Raw genomic sequence first — 17,500 nt, 5'->3', positions numbered from 1 at the left:
CTGGATATTATAGCAGTCAAAGCGGTCCACATGGAGCCTGATGATCCATCTGGATCACTTAGAGAAATAATAGAAGAAATATTTTGAAAATTAATTAGCTCAAATTTTCTATGTATAACATTTTTGTCAATCCACTCTTTGAAAAGTTTATTGGAATGAAGATTGCATTTAAAGTGCAACTTAATCACCATATTTAAACCATGAGTCTTATTTTATCAAAGAAAAAAAACCCATGAGTCCGCGCCATGTAGTACTTAAAATTCACTATAGAACTCTCTAGAGTTGCATCCTAGATATTAGTTATTATGACCAATAATAGCACTATCTATCTATCTATCTATCTATAACTTAATATTGTATCAGCTGGTATTTCAAAAGATGTCAATTTATATTTGCAGAGATCAAACAAGGCTCTAGATGCATCTTGTCAACAAGTTTAATACTAATACAGATCATTATCCTATCCGAGATGAATTACACCTTCTTTGTCATGATGCTTAATTCACCATCATCACATGGTCGTCATGGATGCTATCATCATAATAAGCAAAATCTTAGTTAGGTCATTGGTTGAAATCTTCGAATAAGGAATTGCATGAGTCGGCAAATGTATGAAATAAAATGTTGTTGCGACGATGTCCAAGTTTAAACGGCATGTAAGCTTATTATATGTGATAGCATGATATTGATGATAAATGATTCCTTGTTGTGGATCCAGACATATGAAGAAACATGATTCACCATCTTGTGGGGGTCTGTGGTTTGCTTAATTCGATCCTTCTCTGACGAGCACAAACGCTCAGGAAGTCAAGCCTGCTTAACTTCTTTAGTTGCCTCTATCTTAGACCGAGCAAAGATGGAATTGGATGTGGTGCACTTAGAGTCTATGTACGCACACAACACGGCTAGTCGAGCCAAGCACACAGTTTAATAGGATAGGATTTTTATAAAGCAAGATAACTTATTTTTACATATTCAATACGAGACTAAATAAAAAGAAGTTTTAAACAGCTTTGGATTTTTGGCATATATTGTAAGGACCCCCAGCACAACTGTAAAAGCAAGAAACAAAAAAAAAAAAAATAGAGAAGAGGACTCTCGAAAGGAGTCCACTTCTGCATTAGGTTAGGAGTCCTATCTATTAAAATCCCCTTCCCCTCTTGTATCTCCACCTTGAATTCCTTGAAAAATCATTGTGAATTGTCAGAATTTTTAAGATTTTCCATGCGTTGCTGCTAGGAAAGAGGTCGTCAGAAATCTCCTATAGCTTCGCTAGACCATAGGTAACTCCTTTCCTTTCCTTCTTTTCCTTTCTTTTCCCAATCTTTCCCTCGTCGCAGCATGCAATGGCAAGCTACCGATTTTAGTTCAAAACAGAACAGTTCTTGAATTTATTTATTTTTTCCGCACGCTACCGGCAACAGTCGCTGTTGGGTTGTTGACTTGGCCGTGGCTTCACCACTCCCAGAGCCACCATGCGTGGCCGGCCTCGATCTTCCGTGGCCACGTGTGGGAGAGGAAGAAGAAGGAGAATAAATCCCTATTTTGGGAAGAGAAAAGAGAAGAGAGGATTTTTCTCTCTCTTCTCTAATTTATATAATTAGATAAATTATTTAATTAGTTATTTATATATTTATTTAGTTATTCTCTTTAGATGGATTATGAAAATTTAAAAAAAAGAAAAGAAAACACTTTAAGACTAGAGGGGGTAGACCCTGATGCATCCCGATAGAGGTTCTATGTATTTAGTTATTAATTGATTAGTTTTGAAATATTAAATGAAATATATAGGAGGGCAAACCATTGGATAGGAGGACATTGAGTAGGATTTTGATGCCTAAATCATAATCTAGTGAGTCCAGTTTATTGCTAATTGAGATAAAAATTTCTATACATGATCACTATTATATATATTATTTTTATCATTCGATTTGTATCGATGGCATTGTATCATTGGATTCATATTGATGAATTTATTATATTTAATTATTATTATTTTTGTATAATTTTCAACATGAATACGTTATGTATTGACTATATATGTGTATCAGTGATTGATGGTATGAGTATATAGATATGATATACTTATCTTATACTATAAGAAAATAGTAATTTTGTGATCGATTTATTTTGATCATTTTAATGATTGATTTTATGATCGATTTTTAAATAAATATTAATATAACGATCGATACAAAATTCATTGCAAAATTGGTTGCAAGATTTTCCATCAGCAGACGCCCTACAACCTTATAACTGATTTTACGATTGATTTATTTAATATAAAAAATAATATAAAATAATTTTTTTATACATTTGCAACTGACAAAATCGATCACAAATTTTTTTAAGTTTTTTTAAACTTTTTTGCGATCAAATTTTTGGTTGCAAATTTTTTTAAAATTTTACAATCAAAAAATCAGTCACAAATTTTTAAATTATAATTTTATTTTGATGATAAATTAGCAACCATTTTTTCGATCACAAAGTTTTTAAATTATTTTTTAATTTTTCAAATCTTTTTGCGATCAAAATTTTTGGTTGCAAATTTTTTTAAAATTTTACAATCAAAAAATTGATCATAAATTTTTTAAGTTATTAATTTTTATTTTGATGGTAAATTAGTAACCATTTTTTTGATTGTAAGATTTTTTAAAATTTTGCAACCAAAAATTTGATCATAAAGTTTTTAAATTATTTTTTAAATTTTTTAATTTTTTTTATGATTAAAATTTTGGTTGCAAAATCTTAAAAAATCTTGTGATTGAAAAATGATCATAAATTTTTAAGTTATTAATTTTTATTTTGATGGTAAATTAGTGACCATTTTTTGATCATAAAATTTTAGAATCAAAAGTTTGATCACAAAATTTTTAAATTATTTTTTCAAAATTTTTCAAATATTTTATGATCAAATTTTTGATTGCAAATCTTTTTAAAAATTTGTAATCAAAAAATTGATCACAAATTTTTAAGTTATTAATTTTTATTTTGATGATAAATTAGCGATCATTTTTTTGATCGCAAAATTTTTTAAAATTTGCAACCAAAAATTTGTTCGCAAAGTTTTTAAATTATTTTTATTTTTTCAAAATTCTTTGTGACTGAATTTTTGGTTGTAAATTTTTTTAAAGTTTTATAAAAAAATTACAACTAAAAAATCAATTACAAATTTTTTAAGTTATTAATTTTTATTTCGATTATAAATTAGCAATCATTTTTTCGATCGTAAAGTTTTTAAATTATTTTTCTTCATTTTTTTGGGACTGCTCTACCTGTTGCTTTGAAATTTAAACCACGCTGCCGTCCCATCCGAACCTCGTGCAGAGCATCCACAGATATCAAGAACGATCGGACAGACGGATCTCTTTTCTCTGCACAAAGCGTTCATAAAGGTCTCCGCCCTTCCTTCATTCTGCCACCATCGAAGCCCTTCTTTCCCTCCCTTCCTCCGTCCCAGGCTTGTCTGTGCACTCTCCTCCCCCACGCATCTCCCCTCCTCCCCGCCAGAGCCCTCCCTCCCCACCGAAGCCCTCCCTCCCTCACCTCCCTTCCTCCATCTTGGACTTCTCCACGCACTCCCCTCCCCCACACATCCCCCCTCCGACTCGTCGGAGCCCTCCCTCCCCACTGCCACACGTCCCCGCTTTGACCCATCGGAGCCCTCCCTCCCCTCACTAGAGCCCTCCCTCCCCTTGCCACTCACCCCCCTCCATGGCTTGACCTGCCGGAGCCCTCCCATCATTGGTCACCCCCCGCATGGTGGCTCGTGGCCCCCTCTCGACTCCCGGTCTGTGATGTATCCCCCTCCCTCTGTCGATCTGTCCCGAGTAGGGATGCAAATGGATTGGATTGGATCGGATCGGATCATGAGTGACCCTGTCACGCCCCCGACCCGAGATTGTGAATCGAGGGTCGCGGCAACCGCCGCATACTCATGAAGAACTCTCTCCATAAGCATGCAAGGCATCTCATCACGATATCAATGCATCACAGCGGAATAAATTCAAATAATTATTATTCAACTGTAATTCAAGTAATTAAATCAAATGTCTTACATCCAATAAAATTTTACTAAAACAATAAATCTAAGTTCAATGAAGTTGACAATGCTAAATCTCGCCCCTAAAAGCTCTGTCCCAATATTTCTTCCCACGCTCGAATTTAATTGTCTGAATCTGAAAAAAATAGAAAGAAAAGTAATGAGCTAGACAGCCCAGTAAGTAACAAATATCTCAACTAGATAATTCAGATATTATATAATTTTCAAGAATAATGCTGCAAATAAACATAAGAGTATATTTCATGCTGATTTAATACAAATCAAATATTTTCAAATATTCACATGTAATATAATCATAAATCCGATTCGATTCAAAAACACTCGTAACTCAACAGCCTTGACTATGACCAACGTTTAACCCCCATTGACGGGGTCCACAGAATACCAGCACACAACCCCCACTGCAGGGTCCACAAATACCAGCGCACAACCCCCACTGGCAGGGTCCACAAACACCAGCGCACAACCCCCACTGGCAGGGTCCACTAAGTACCAACGTATAATCTTCATTGACGGAGCCCACTGAAACATAGTTAGGCTGAGAGCATAAATCCGATCTGTATCAAAACACTTTGTACCATAATATATATCACAATCTTTTACTAAATATGTGCATAAATCGATATACCATAACATTTCAAAAGCACTTTTCTTTCAAAACATAATTTCATAAATCATGCATAATTTCAGAGAATAATTATTTATTTTCAGAATAAATATGGAATATCTCGAGAAGATGATTCATTACTTACCTTTCACGAAGCACTGAATGAATAGATCGACTAACTTCTAGGAGATTCTTCCGTGCCTATTATCCAAAATTATATTTTTACATTAATTTTAATTCAAAATTCAATCTAAACATATCCCAAATCAAAATCTCACTTAAAATCAGACTCTTCCCTAAACTTGATCAAAATCATCAGATGAAGCCTTCCACTACGCTAATCCTAGAGGAATAACTTTAGAGAGAGAAAATCCATCAAGAGAGAGAAACAATCTAGAGAGAGAAAATTCTAGAGAGAGAAAATAGAGAGAGAAAGTCCAATTTCAGAGAGAGAAAGTAGGGTTCAGGCTGAAAGAAGAGAGAGAAGAGAGAGAAACTCTCTCTCTCATCATTTTTTTTTATTTTATTATTTATTTATTTATTCATATATATATATATAAATATATATATTTATTATTATTATTTTTTTTTTTCTTTTCTTTTCTTTTCTTTTCTTTTTCTCTTTTTTTTTCTTTTTCTTCTTTTTCTTTTCTTTTCTTTTCTTCTTTTTCTTCTTTTCTTTTCTTTTTCTTTTCTTTTCTTTTTCTTCTTCTTCTTCTTCTCGGCTCTTCCCGCGCCGGAACAGGGGACCGGCGTCCCCTCCTTATGCCGGGCCGTTCAGGCCATGGCCGCCACGGCGGAGGCCGACGGTAGAGGGGGGCTATTCCCCGGTCACGGAGGAACAAATCGATCGCCGGCATCGAAAAATTCATGAAAAAGAGGCCCAAAAAACAGAGTCTTTTTTCCCCGATCGAAAATCAGCGACACTCATCGCCGGCCGCCTCAAGCAAAGGTATGGGAGGAAGGAGGAGAAAGAGGGGAAGAAGAAGGAGACTCACCTTGGCCTCCGGTGACCTCGTCGGCGGGCAATCACGATGGAAAATTGAACGGTGTCCGCGGCTTTGATCGAGAAAGACGGAGAGAAAGAGAGAGGGAGGAGGCCGATGTTCGGTCTCAAGGGAGAGGGGGTCTTCTTATAGAGAGTCCTAGGACTCCGAGAGGTCCTAGGATTCCCGATTTGCTTGAGTTTCGCTGGAGAAGAAGACTCCTATCGGGAGTCTTCTTCCCGATTTCCTCTATTTTTTTTTTTTTTTTTTTTTCATTTTGGGCTTTTGCTGGGATTCTTACATGGGCCTCGGGCTATCACATTCTTCACCCCTAAAAAGAAATTTCGTCCTCGAAATTTTTCATACCTGTCACCAGTGTATTGGAAGCCTGTGCATTTTGTTGAGTAAGCGCATAAACTCTTCCTTGATTTTTAGAAATCTGTCCACCACCCTTATGTTGTCCTTCATGAGTTCTTTGGCCAATTTGATTTTCAGTATTTAACGGGCAGCTAGCAATTTTATGATCCATCTGACCACATTTGAAACAAGCACCTGTATTCCAATAGCAATTCTTGTCTGCATGATTTTTGCCACATCTGGAGCACGGCTCACCATCAATTTATTGAGGCTTATTATCCATTGCTCCCTTAGCTGATCTTTTGATGTTTTTATTATTCTGCCCTTGTGTATCATTTGATTTTGCTCTCTTTCTTTGCCTTCTTTCCCTTTCCATGCGTTCTTCATTGACTTCCCTTTCAATTATCAGTGCTTTGTTTACCACATCTGCATAAGTTGTCAATTCATATGGAACCACTTGTTTTCGAATTTCAGTTCTCAGTCCCATCTCGAACTTGTGAACACGTTCTTGCTCACCATCTACTAATCTCGGAGCAAATTTTGCTAACTCTGTAAATTTTGCTTCATATTCAGTTACACTCATACCCTTTTGCTTCAAATAAATAAACTCTTGCTCTTTCTGGATCCTTATACTCCGAGAAAAATACTGATCATAGAATGCAATCCGAAATCTTTCCCAGATAAGTATTTTGCCATCTTGTTCATGCTTGCGCTGTAGTCGCTGACACCAGTTGTATGCTTCTCCTTGTAGTAAATAAGCTGCATATCGAATCTTTTCTTCATCAAGACACTCTTGGACAGCGAATGCCTTCTCCATCTCCATTATCCAGTTATCAGCCTCCAAAGGTTCAGTAGTCCCCTTGAAAGTTGGAGGAGCAAGCTTTTTAAATTCTGAAATTTTGTTTCGTTGTACTGGTTGCTCTTCATGTTGTGGTGGTGGATGCTGATGTTGTTGTGTATCTCGTTGTATCTGCTGTTGTTCAAACATTTGCTGCTGTATTTGTTGTTGCGCTTGTACCATCCGGATTAGGGTCTGCATTAACTGAGCCATATTTGGTTCTTGACGTGCTCTCGAAGCACTCCCATTAGGATCTACGACTCCCTCCTCCTGAGGGGTGCCACTGGTCAGATGGGGAGTACTACCATCCCGTGGTTGTGATGTCTCTCTTGCAATTTCTTGAGTAATTCTTGTCATTCTACGGGGAGGCATGATAACCTTGTAGTAGTAAAATCTTATTAGATTCATTTATCTATTTGTTATGATGGGTTTATTATGATGCTCATATTCTAACGTCCCAATATTCCTAATGTTTACCCACCTACACTCATACTATGTCAAATTCTATGTGTCATAATTTATTCACTTATGCTCTGATACCATATTAATTGTCACGCCCCCGATCCGAGATTGTGAATCGAGGGTTGCGGCAACCACCGCATACTCATGAAGAACTCTCTCCATAAGCATGCAAGGCATCTCATCACGATATCAATGCATCACAGCGGAATAAATTCAAATAATTATTATTCAACTGTAATTCAAGTAATTAAATCAAATGTCTTACATCCAATAAAATTTTACTAAAAAAATAAATCTAAGTTCAATGAAGTTGACAATGCTAAATCTCGCCCCTAAAAGCTCTGTCCCAATATTTCTTCCACACTCGAATTTAATTGTCTGAATCTGAAAAAAAATAGAAAGAAAGGTAATGAGCTAGACAGCCCAGTAAGTAACAAATATCTCAACTAGATAATTCAGATATTATATAATTTTCAAGAATAATGCTGCAAATAAACATAAGAGTATATTTCATGCTGATTTAATACAAATCAAATATTTTCAAATATTCACATGTAATATAATCATAAATCCGATTCGATTCAAAAATACTCGTAACTCAACAGCCTTGACTATGACCAATGTTTAACCCCCATTGGCGGGGTCCACAGAATACCAGCGCACAACCTCCACTGGCAGGGTCCACAAATACCAGCGCACAACCCTCACTGGCAGGGTCCACAAAACCAGCGCACAACCCCCACTGACAGGGTCCACTGAGTACCAACGTATAATCCCCATTGACGGAGCCCACTGAAACATAGTTAGGCTGAGAGCATAAATCCGATCTGTATCAAAATACTTTGTACCATAATATATATCACAATCTTTCACTAAATATGTGCATAAATCGATATACCATAACATTTCAAAAGTACTTTTCTTTCAAAACATAATTTCATAAATCATGCATAATTTCAGAGAATAATTATTTATTTTCAGAATAAATATGGAATATCTCGAGAAGATGATTCATTACTTACCTTTTACGAAGCACTGAATGAACAGATCGACTAACTTCTAGGAGATTCTTCCGTGCCTATTATCCAAAATTATATTTTTACATTAATTTTAATTCAAAATTCAATCTAAACAGATCCCAAATCAAAATCTCACTTAAAATCAGACTCTTCCCTAAACTTGATCAAAATCATCAGATGAAGCCTTCCACTACGCTAATCCTAGAGGAATAACTTTAGAGAGAGAGAAATCCATCAAGAGAGAGAAATAATCTAGAGAGAGAAAATTCTAGAGAGAGAAAGTAGAGAGAAAGTCCAATTCCAGAGAGAGAAAGTCAGGGTTCAGGCTGAAAGAAGAGAGAGAAGAGAGAGAAACTCTCTCTCTCATCATTTTTTTATTTTATTATTTATTTGTTTATTTATTTATTCATATATATATATATAAATATAAATATATATATATTTATTATTATTATTATTATTTTCTTTTCTTTTCTTTTCTCTTTTTTTTTTCTTTTCTTTTTTTTCTTTTTCTTTTCTTTTCTTCTTTTTCTTCTTTTCTTTTCTTTTTCTTCTTCTTCTTCTTCTCGGCTCTTCCCGCACCGGAACAGGGGACCGGCGTCCCCTCCTTATGCCGGGCCATTTAGGCCACGACCACCGTGGCAGAGGCCGGCGGCAGAGGGGGCCATTCCCCCGGTCACGGAGGAACATCATCGATCGCCGACGCCGAAAAATTCACGAAAAAGAGGCCCAAAAAATAGAGTCTTTTTCCCCGACCGAAAATCGGCGACACTCGTCGCCGGCCGCCTCAAGCAAAGGTATGGGAGGAAGGAGGAGAAAGAGGGGAAGAAGAAGGAGACTCACCTTGGCCTCCGGTGACCTCGTCGGCGGGCAATCAGGATGGGAAATTGAACGGTGTCCGCGGCTTTGATCGAGAAAGACGGAGAGAAAGAGAGAGGGAGGAGGCCGATGTTCGATCTCAAGGGAGAGGGGGTCTTCTTATAGGGAGTCCTAAGACTCCGAGGGGTCCTAGGATTCCCGATTTGCTTGGATTTCGCCGGAGAAGAAGACTCCTATCGGGAGTCTTCTTCCCGGTTTCCTCTGTTTTTCTTATTTTATTTTATTTTATTTTCATTTTGGGCTTTTTGCTGGGATTCTTACATGGGCCTCGGGCTATCACAGATCCCGATCTGACTCGATTTCTTAATCTGGTCCTAATGTTGGACCCAGATCCAATCCAATTGAAAATTGGATTGGATCGGATCAGGTCCATGATCAACAAGTCTATCCCATTGGATCATTTGGGTTGAATTGGATGCATATATAATCTGATCTCAATCTAAAAAAATTAGATCCGACTCGGGCCTAAATTCTAGTTGGGCTCAGTTCATATGATAAACCAACATATGCGAAGTTAATGATAAAAAAAATAAGTATTACTTTGCCTTGATTATTAATTTATAAGTAATTTTTCAAAATCTCACGATCAAATTGAGTAAAACTATACAAAAAATAATAATGCTGCAATAGTATTTGGAATTCTAATCCTACTCCATTTGCTCTATAGTTTACATATTGAATTCAATACTAAATTCAGATCAAATTAGATTAGATCGAGTCTTAATTCAGTAAATTCAGATCCGATTCAAAATATTAAACATGTCTAATTTTAGAACCCGACCCGACCTCACGGGTCCTTTATAACGGGTTGGATCAGGTCTAAGTGGATCGGACTGGGTCGGGTCACGGGTCAACCCGATCTATTTGCAGCTTTACTTCCGAGCTCCTCTAAGCGCTCCCTCCCCCGGCCCGTCACCCCTCCTCCACGGCCTGCTTTCCATCTTTAATCTGTTTTATTGTATTTTATATCACTTTAATCTATTTTATTGTGTCACCATCTTTTTATCCTCAGTTGGATTCTGTTAATAATTTATAAGAGTGATGTCAAGTCACTTCGATATATTATGCTGATATTTTTCATGTTTATAGGATAACCTTTACTCCAACTATTCAATAGTTTGGCCACAGTTATAGGGTTGTGTTTGAGGGTTAAACTGATACAGTGCTTTTCCCACATTTCAAGGTTAGTTATTGATATCAACAATTCTTCTTATTTTTTTGGTAGCTTTATCAATAAATTGTGCTTCATGGCTGATGATGTCTTGCTGTCTTATATAGTTTCTGTATATAAATAATTCTGTAACCACCAAATTCGTTTTGAAAATTTGATTTATTGCGCTTATTTGTGAACTAGCATGTGAAATATATTAAATAGAGACAATTTCAAAGAGAAAAGGAAAATGTTTTAGACTCCAGTATTCTATTCTTTTGATGAGATGGAGAATGTCTGTGAATTATTTTGGTTCTCTATAGCTCTTTGGTGCTTGTGGTTAATTATATTTTATTATATATCTTCAGTTACCATGCTACAAATATTGAAATATGTCTATGAATATATCTTGGCAAAATACTGCATTGATATATCCTTTCCCATGATATTGGGTGGTTTTGTTGAAAAGACTGATTTGTATCCTTTATCTTGTCCTACAATTTTTCATGGTGTTATGAATTTCTTTAAAATTTAATGATGTAACTAGAAAATGAAAGAATATTTACCTATGGATATCTATCTGAAGAAAATGTTGGCCTACCATTATCATGCTGTCAGATGCACTGTATGCCTCTCTCATATGATCACATCTATACATGTCAATGGACATTTTTTTGTCTTTTCCTTGGAGAAATACATCTTGAAGCAATTTATTTAATTATGTCTCTTCAGTTGGGAACAAGAGTATACATTGAGGCTTGGGTGCAGCCATTAATTTGTCACATTTTATTTGTTTCTCCAGTTTGGCATGTAATGGACATGAGAGAGAGGACAAATATTACTATGGTTGTGGGTGTGACCATCTCTTAGTGTGTAGGCCAGGAGTTCTTATTAGCAAGAAGAAAGCAAAATTCTGAATCTAAAAGACCATCCATCCTACAACCGCTTTCATATCCACACTAGTGGATAGGTCTAAAGTGGATAGGTCTCACAGTTGATTGAAGACTCTAAGCTGCTTTGGTGCCAAGACGGTTTATCGAATCAATAATTTGGTTAACAATCTCTTTTTAATATTATTTAAATATTATTAAATTTATTAAATAAAAATTGATTATGATTTAATATTTTAATTAGAATTAGCCGATTTTTTCAGTAAAGTTTTAATGCATATGAACTGTTGTTATTGATAAATTTATATTTTATAATTATGTGTTAATTTAACTAATTAATTAAATATTTATTTTTATAAAATTTGTATTGCATAGAATCATAGATCCGTCTTTTGATTAATGTATATATTCTATGACATCCATATATTTATATATTTTTGGACGGAGGGAGAATCATGTGCATTGATCAATTGATTGTTCAGTTTGGATAGTTTGAAAATAATAATTAATTATATAGGTAGTTATAGTAATCAAAAAGTATGTTGAGAATTTGGAAGAAATTTTGGATAGCATTTTTCTTTAGTTCTCTACACAAATCTTCAACCGTGTGGGGAGAACTAAAAAAAATACTGTTAAAATTTTTTTTGATCCTTATTATATATAGTTTGATTACTGTAATTGACCTATAAAATGAATATAATTTCTGAATGTGATAGGACCTAACTTTATCTTTTAGTTGGTGATAGGATGTATTTATTATATAAATTATTTTAAATAATAAAATAATTAGTTAGCAATTATCTTGTATTTGTATATACAGATTCTATAGATAGTGTGCCATGGATCCTAAGTCCTAAAATCTTAAACCCTAAATCCAAAAATCCTGAAATCCTAAACCATAAATCCTAAGCCCTAAATTAACCCTAAACCCTAAATCCTAAATTAATCCTAAACACTAAACTCTAAATAAATCCTAAACCCTAAATTGAGTTCGAATTATAAATTGTTTGTTGTGGTTTTAATTTTTTCTTTATATATTGGTGTCTTTATTAAAATTTTAGATACATGTGAAGTTTAATATGAATATTTGTTTAGATTACAAATATTTTAATATTGTTGTAATTGCATGATTGCATTTTGTTATGTTACAGAATATGGATATCCGTCATCATTGTAGTTGGATGTATAATAGAATATGGTTAAGTTTAATTTTTTTTATTAATCATATTTTGTTCGTAGTTATAAAATATAGCAAACTTTATTTTGATTGATGTTTATATTATAGACTGTGAAGTCTGGTGTTGTGCTATCTCTATCTAAATTATTTATATACACCCATCAGAAGAAGGATAAAAATTAGGTGGATAGGAGATCAGAGCATATTAGTATAAGTAATATATTACATTACCTTCAATACTTTATGCAAACTGAGATAAATTTGACAGGCTGAATTTAGACATAATATGGAGGAGGCACAATCTCAGAGAGCATCTGATCTTGGCCAACAACACCCTCCACTATCAGAGTTGGATGTGTGGATTCGTACAGTTGGTGGAAAGAAGAAAGAAAGAATTTATGGCCTAGGATTAGAGTCTACTATATTGATAGGTCCATCATATTTTCATAGCCAAGCTTCATCATACTCACAATGGATGCAAAGTCAAGAAATTCAAGAGCAAGTGAGGAAGCTTGAAGCTGAATGGAATTCTCGAGTGAAGGCTGCCGAACATGAAAGGGATGAACTTAGAAGGAGGGTGGAATATAATGAAAAGGAGTTTGAAGCAAATAATAGATTATTGCGTGAGCTACTTACAAAGATAAACTTTTAGCTCTCATTCAGTTTTCAGATATCTCCTAGTTTTCAACCATCTCCTTCGTAGCCATCTATTTTACAGCCATATCAGAGTTATCAGGCCCTAATACCACAGTATGCACCTTCATACCCAGGAAGATATGATGATATTGAGGAAGAGGAGGATGAGGAGGAGGAGGAAGGGTAGGGGGACACTGATTAGATTTATTTATATGCTTTTTTAGATTTATATTTAGTTCATGTTATGTCAAGGATTGTGCATATATTTTGTAAATATCTGACTCTTATTACTTTAGCTTTTTGACATGCTTTTAGGTGACAGCAGAGCTTTTTATAATAAAAAATATCCCTTATTATCTCACAGGCTCTATATATTATGTTGGTATCACTTGTTTTTGATACAGATAATAGTTTGAAGGTATACTAAACAAGTGATACTTTTGGTTTGAAGTATACTAAACAAGTAATACATTTGGCACGAGATATGCTATGGTCTCTTTTTCTTATTCCCACATGATGTGTTAAACCTAATGGGTTCAGTATCAATTTTGCTTGCTATATTCTTATAGTCGCCTTCTTATTTTTTCTGATGATGATCCAAGCTTAATGGATATTGAAGGGAATGGCTTCGCAGATATATTATTGCATTTAGCTCTTGTAAAGCTGGGATGGTGGATCTTTAGTTATTGTCATTTTGTTTGGTTTGTACCTGATTTGTTCCCTTGAGTTCTTGTTTGGTCTTTTTGGTTCCTTTCCTGCCGTCTGCACTTCAAATCAGGGTGTTTTGTAATTGTGCATACTTACTTTCTCACTTAATATTAATACACTTCAGTTATATCAAATAAAAAAAATTGATGGGTGCAGATCGATTTTGCTTGCTAAATTCTTATAGTTGCTTACTTATTTTGCCATGATTACGATACATTTGGCACGAGGTATGCTAAATAACTGATACATTTGGCATGAAATATATCATGGTTTCTTTTTTTATTCCCATATGATGTATTAAACCTGATGGATGCCGATCGATTTTGCTTGCTGTATTATTATGGTTGCCTTCTTATTTTTCCTAATGATGATCCAAACTTAATGAATATTGAAGGGAATGGCTCCACAGATATACTATAGCATTTTTTTCTTATTCCTATATGATGTGTTAAATCTGATGAATGTCGATCGATTTTGCTTGCTAAATTCTTATAGTTGCTTACTTATTTTGTTATGATTACGATGTATTTGGCATGAGGTATACTAAACAACTGATACATTTGGCACGAAATTTGTCATGATCTCTTTTTCTTATTCCCATATGTGTTAAATATGATGGGTGCTGATGGATTTTGCTTGCTATATTCTTATAATCACTTACTTATTTTGCCATGATTACGATATATTTGGCACAAGATATACTAAACAACTGATATATTTAGTACGAAGTATGTTATGTTCTCTTTTTCTTATTCCCATATGATGTGTTAAACCTGATGGATGCGATCGATTTTGCTTGCTATTTTCTTTGGTTGCATTCTTCTTTTTTCTGATGATGATTCAAACTTAATACATATTGAAGGGAATGGCTCTGCAGATATATTATGGACTTTCTTTCTTATTCCCATATGATGTGTTAAACTTGAAGGGTGTCAATCAATTTTGCTTTTAGCTGACAACAAAAAATTCTTTGTGATATATTTGGCATGAGATATGCTAAACAAATAAAATATTTGGCACAAGATATGCTATATCATTTTTCTCTTATTTTCTTATGATAGGTTAAAGTTGATGGTTGCCGATGATTCTTATGGTTGCTTATTTATTTTCCTTGATGATGATCTAAATATAATTAAAATTGAAGGAAATGGCTTCATAAATTACTATGATATTTTTTTTCTTATTGTTATGGTACTTTGTTGTTTAAGACATATTGCTTAATTTTGTATGGTGGATGCTTAATTGATATTGCTTGGTTTTGTTATATTTCAACTTGAAATTCATCATGCTGGGTATGTATCAATACATTATCTTATATTGTTAGAATTCGTGCCGTTGGAATTAATGTTGCTGGATATGTATTTTGCTTGCTATATTACTTGGATTGGCGGGTGCTCCTCTATGAGCTATTTTGTATCAGAAAAAAATAAAAATTTTAATAATTTTTTCTCATATTTAAATTTAGCAACTGATTTTGCGATCCATATTTAAATTAATTTTTTTTAAAAAAATTTATAATCGATTTTGCATTCGATATTTATTTAAAAAATATTTGTAAAAAAATTATGATCGATTTTCTGACTAATTTATAGACTAATTTTTACTTATTAATTTTTAATAAATTAAGCGATCGATTTTATAAGCAATACTGAAAATAAAAAAAAAATTAAAAAAGATTTGCCATCGATTTTGCAATCAATATTATATATATAATATTTTTAAAAATTTAACGATCGATTTTGAGATAGATTTTCACTCAAATTTTTAATTTAATATTTTTTAATAAATTTAGCGATCAATATTGCAATCAATTTTGAAAATTTAAAAAAATTAAGAAAAATTTTAGACCAATTTTGCAACTAATTTTTTAATATAAAATATTTTTAAAAACCTTACAACCAATTTGAGATTGATTTTCACTCTAATTTTTTATTTAATATTTTTTAATAAATTTAGCGATCGATTTTACAACTGATTTTGAAAATTAAAAAATTTTGAAAAAGATTTGTGATCGATTTTATGATTGAATTTTTTAATATAAAATATTTTTAAAAAATTAACGATCGATTTTGAGATCAATTTTTACTCCAATTTTTTATTTACTCTGTTTTAATAAATTTAGCGAATGATTTTGCAACTAATTTTAAAAATTAAAAAATTTTGAAAAATAATTACGATCGATTTTTCGATCAATTTTGTGATAGATATTTAAATTATTATTTTTAATAAAATAATTGGTTACAAAATCGATCTTTAAATTATATATCTTTTTACTCAAAAATTTATCCCAAAAATTAGCAATTGATTTTTTAGTTTCAAAATCGATTGTAAAATAATAAATAATTTTTTTTAAATTTTTGATTGCTAAATCAGTTGTAAAATTTTAATAAATATTTTTATTATTTTTTATCACAAAATCAATTATTAAATTTTTGTGATAAAAAAATCATCTGCACAATATTTGCAACCAAGTTTTTTACGATCGAAAATATTTCGATCGCAAAAATTATTAGCAACTGATTTTTGATTTTTAGCAATCAATTTTTCGATCGCTAAAACTCTATTTTCTTGTAGTGTTAATCACACTATAAATTAAAATTAATATGATGCAACTAACATATAATAATGGGATGAAAAAGATATGATTTGGACTAACCTTATCATATGGATAGTCGGTCAGGAGTTTATATCTGAGATAGCCCATCACACTACAGTGAAAATGGTCATTAACGACGCTATTAAGGTTATTTTACGACCCTAATAGCGTGTCAATAAGCTTTACGACGCTTCAAAAAGCATCGCCAAAGCGTCGCCTATGTAAGAGTGGAGATGAAAAGCATCGACGCTTTTTAAAAGCATCGTTATTTTTTAACGACGCTTTAAAGCGTCGTAAAATTAAATTATAACGCGCTTATAAGCGTCGTTAAACTTGTTTTAACGATGCTTATAAGCGTCGTTAAACATATTTCTAACAACGCTTTAAAGCGTCACAAATTTAATTTTAACAGTGCTTTTAGCATCGTTAATGACTCCGCGTCCTCCACTCTACCAAGAGCTTTCAAAGCGTCAGTTTTTTTATCTTTAACGACGCTTATAAGCGTCGTTAAAATAATTTTAACGACGCTTATAAGCGTTGTTAAAGGTTTTAAAGAGAAAAAAAATATAGTTTTATATACAAAAAAAAAGAATACATACATTTCGTACAAAATTATATCAATATTCTAACATAAACCTGTACAATCACCACCATTCACACCTGTACAATCACCACCATTCACACCAAAAGCAAACTTAAATAGCAAATTTAACCAAACCAAAAGATATTATTTTATATAAATAAAAATAAAGTACTAATCGTCCATTACAATCAAGAGTAATATAAATAAATATAAGAATACAATAAAATAAAATAATATCAATCCGCAGGCGGATGGTCGTCGTTGTCTCTACGTGACGTGCCGCTGTCTCGACGGGTACCTGATGTGCAGGAGCCTACAAGAAACATATCAAAAGTATTATTTGCATATCTATAAATAAAAAATATAAATTATTAAATTAATATAAAAATATATATTTAATAATATGTGTTTACCTGAGATGGACCATACATCTCTAATAAAGATGTAAGCCGATCAATCTGTCCCCTCATGGCCTGCATCTCGGCACGGCTCTGTCGCATCTCCTCCATCTCAGCGGCACGACTCTGTCTAATCTCCTGTATCTCCGTC

The sequence above is a fragment of the Elaeis guineensis genome, chromosome 8 (genome assembly GCF_000442705.2).
Source record: "Elaeis guineensis isolate ETL-2024a chromosome 8, EG11, whole genome shotgun sequence".
NCBI classification, from domain to species: Eukaryota; Viridiplantae; Streptophyta; class Magnoliopsida; order Arecales; family Arecaceae; genus Elaeis; species Elaeis guineensis.
This window is presented reverse-complemented; position numbering follows the sequence as displayed.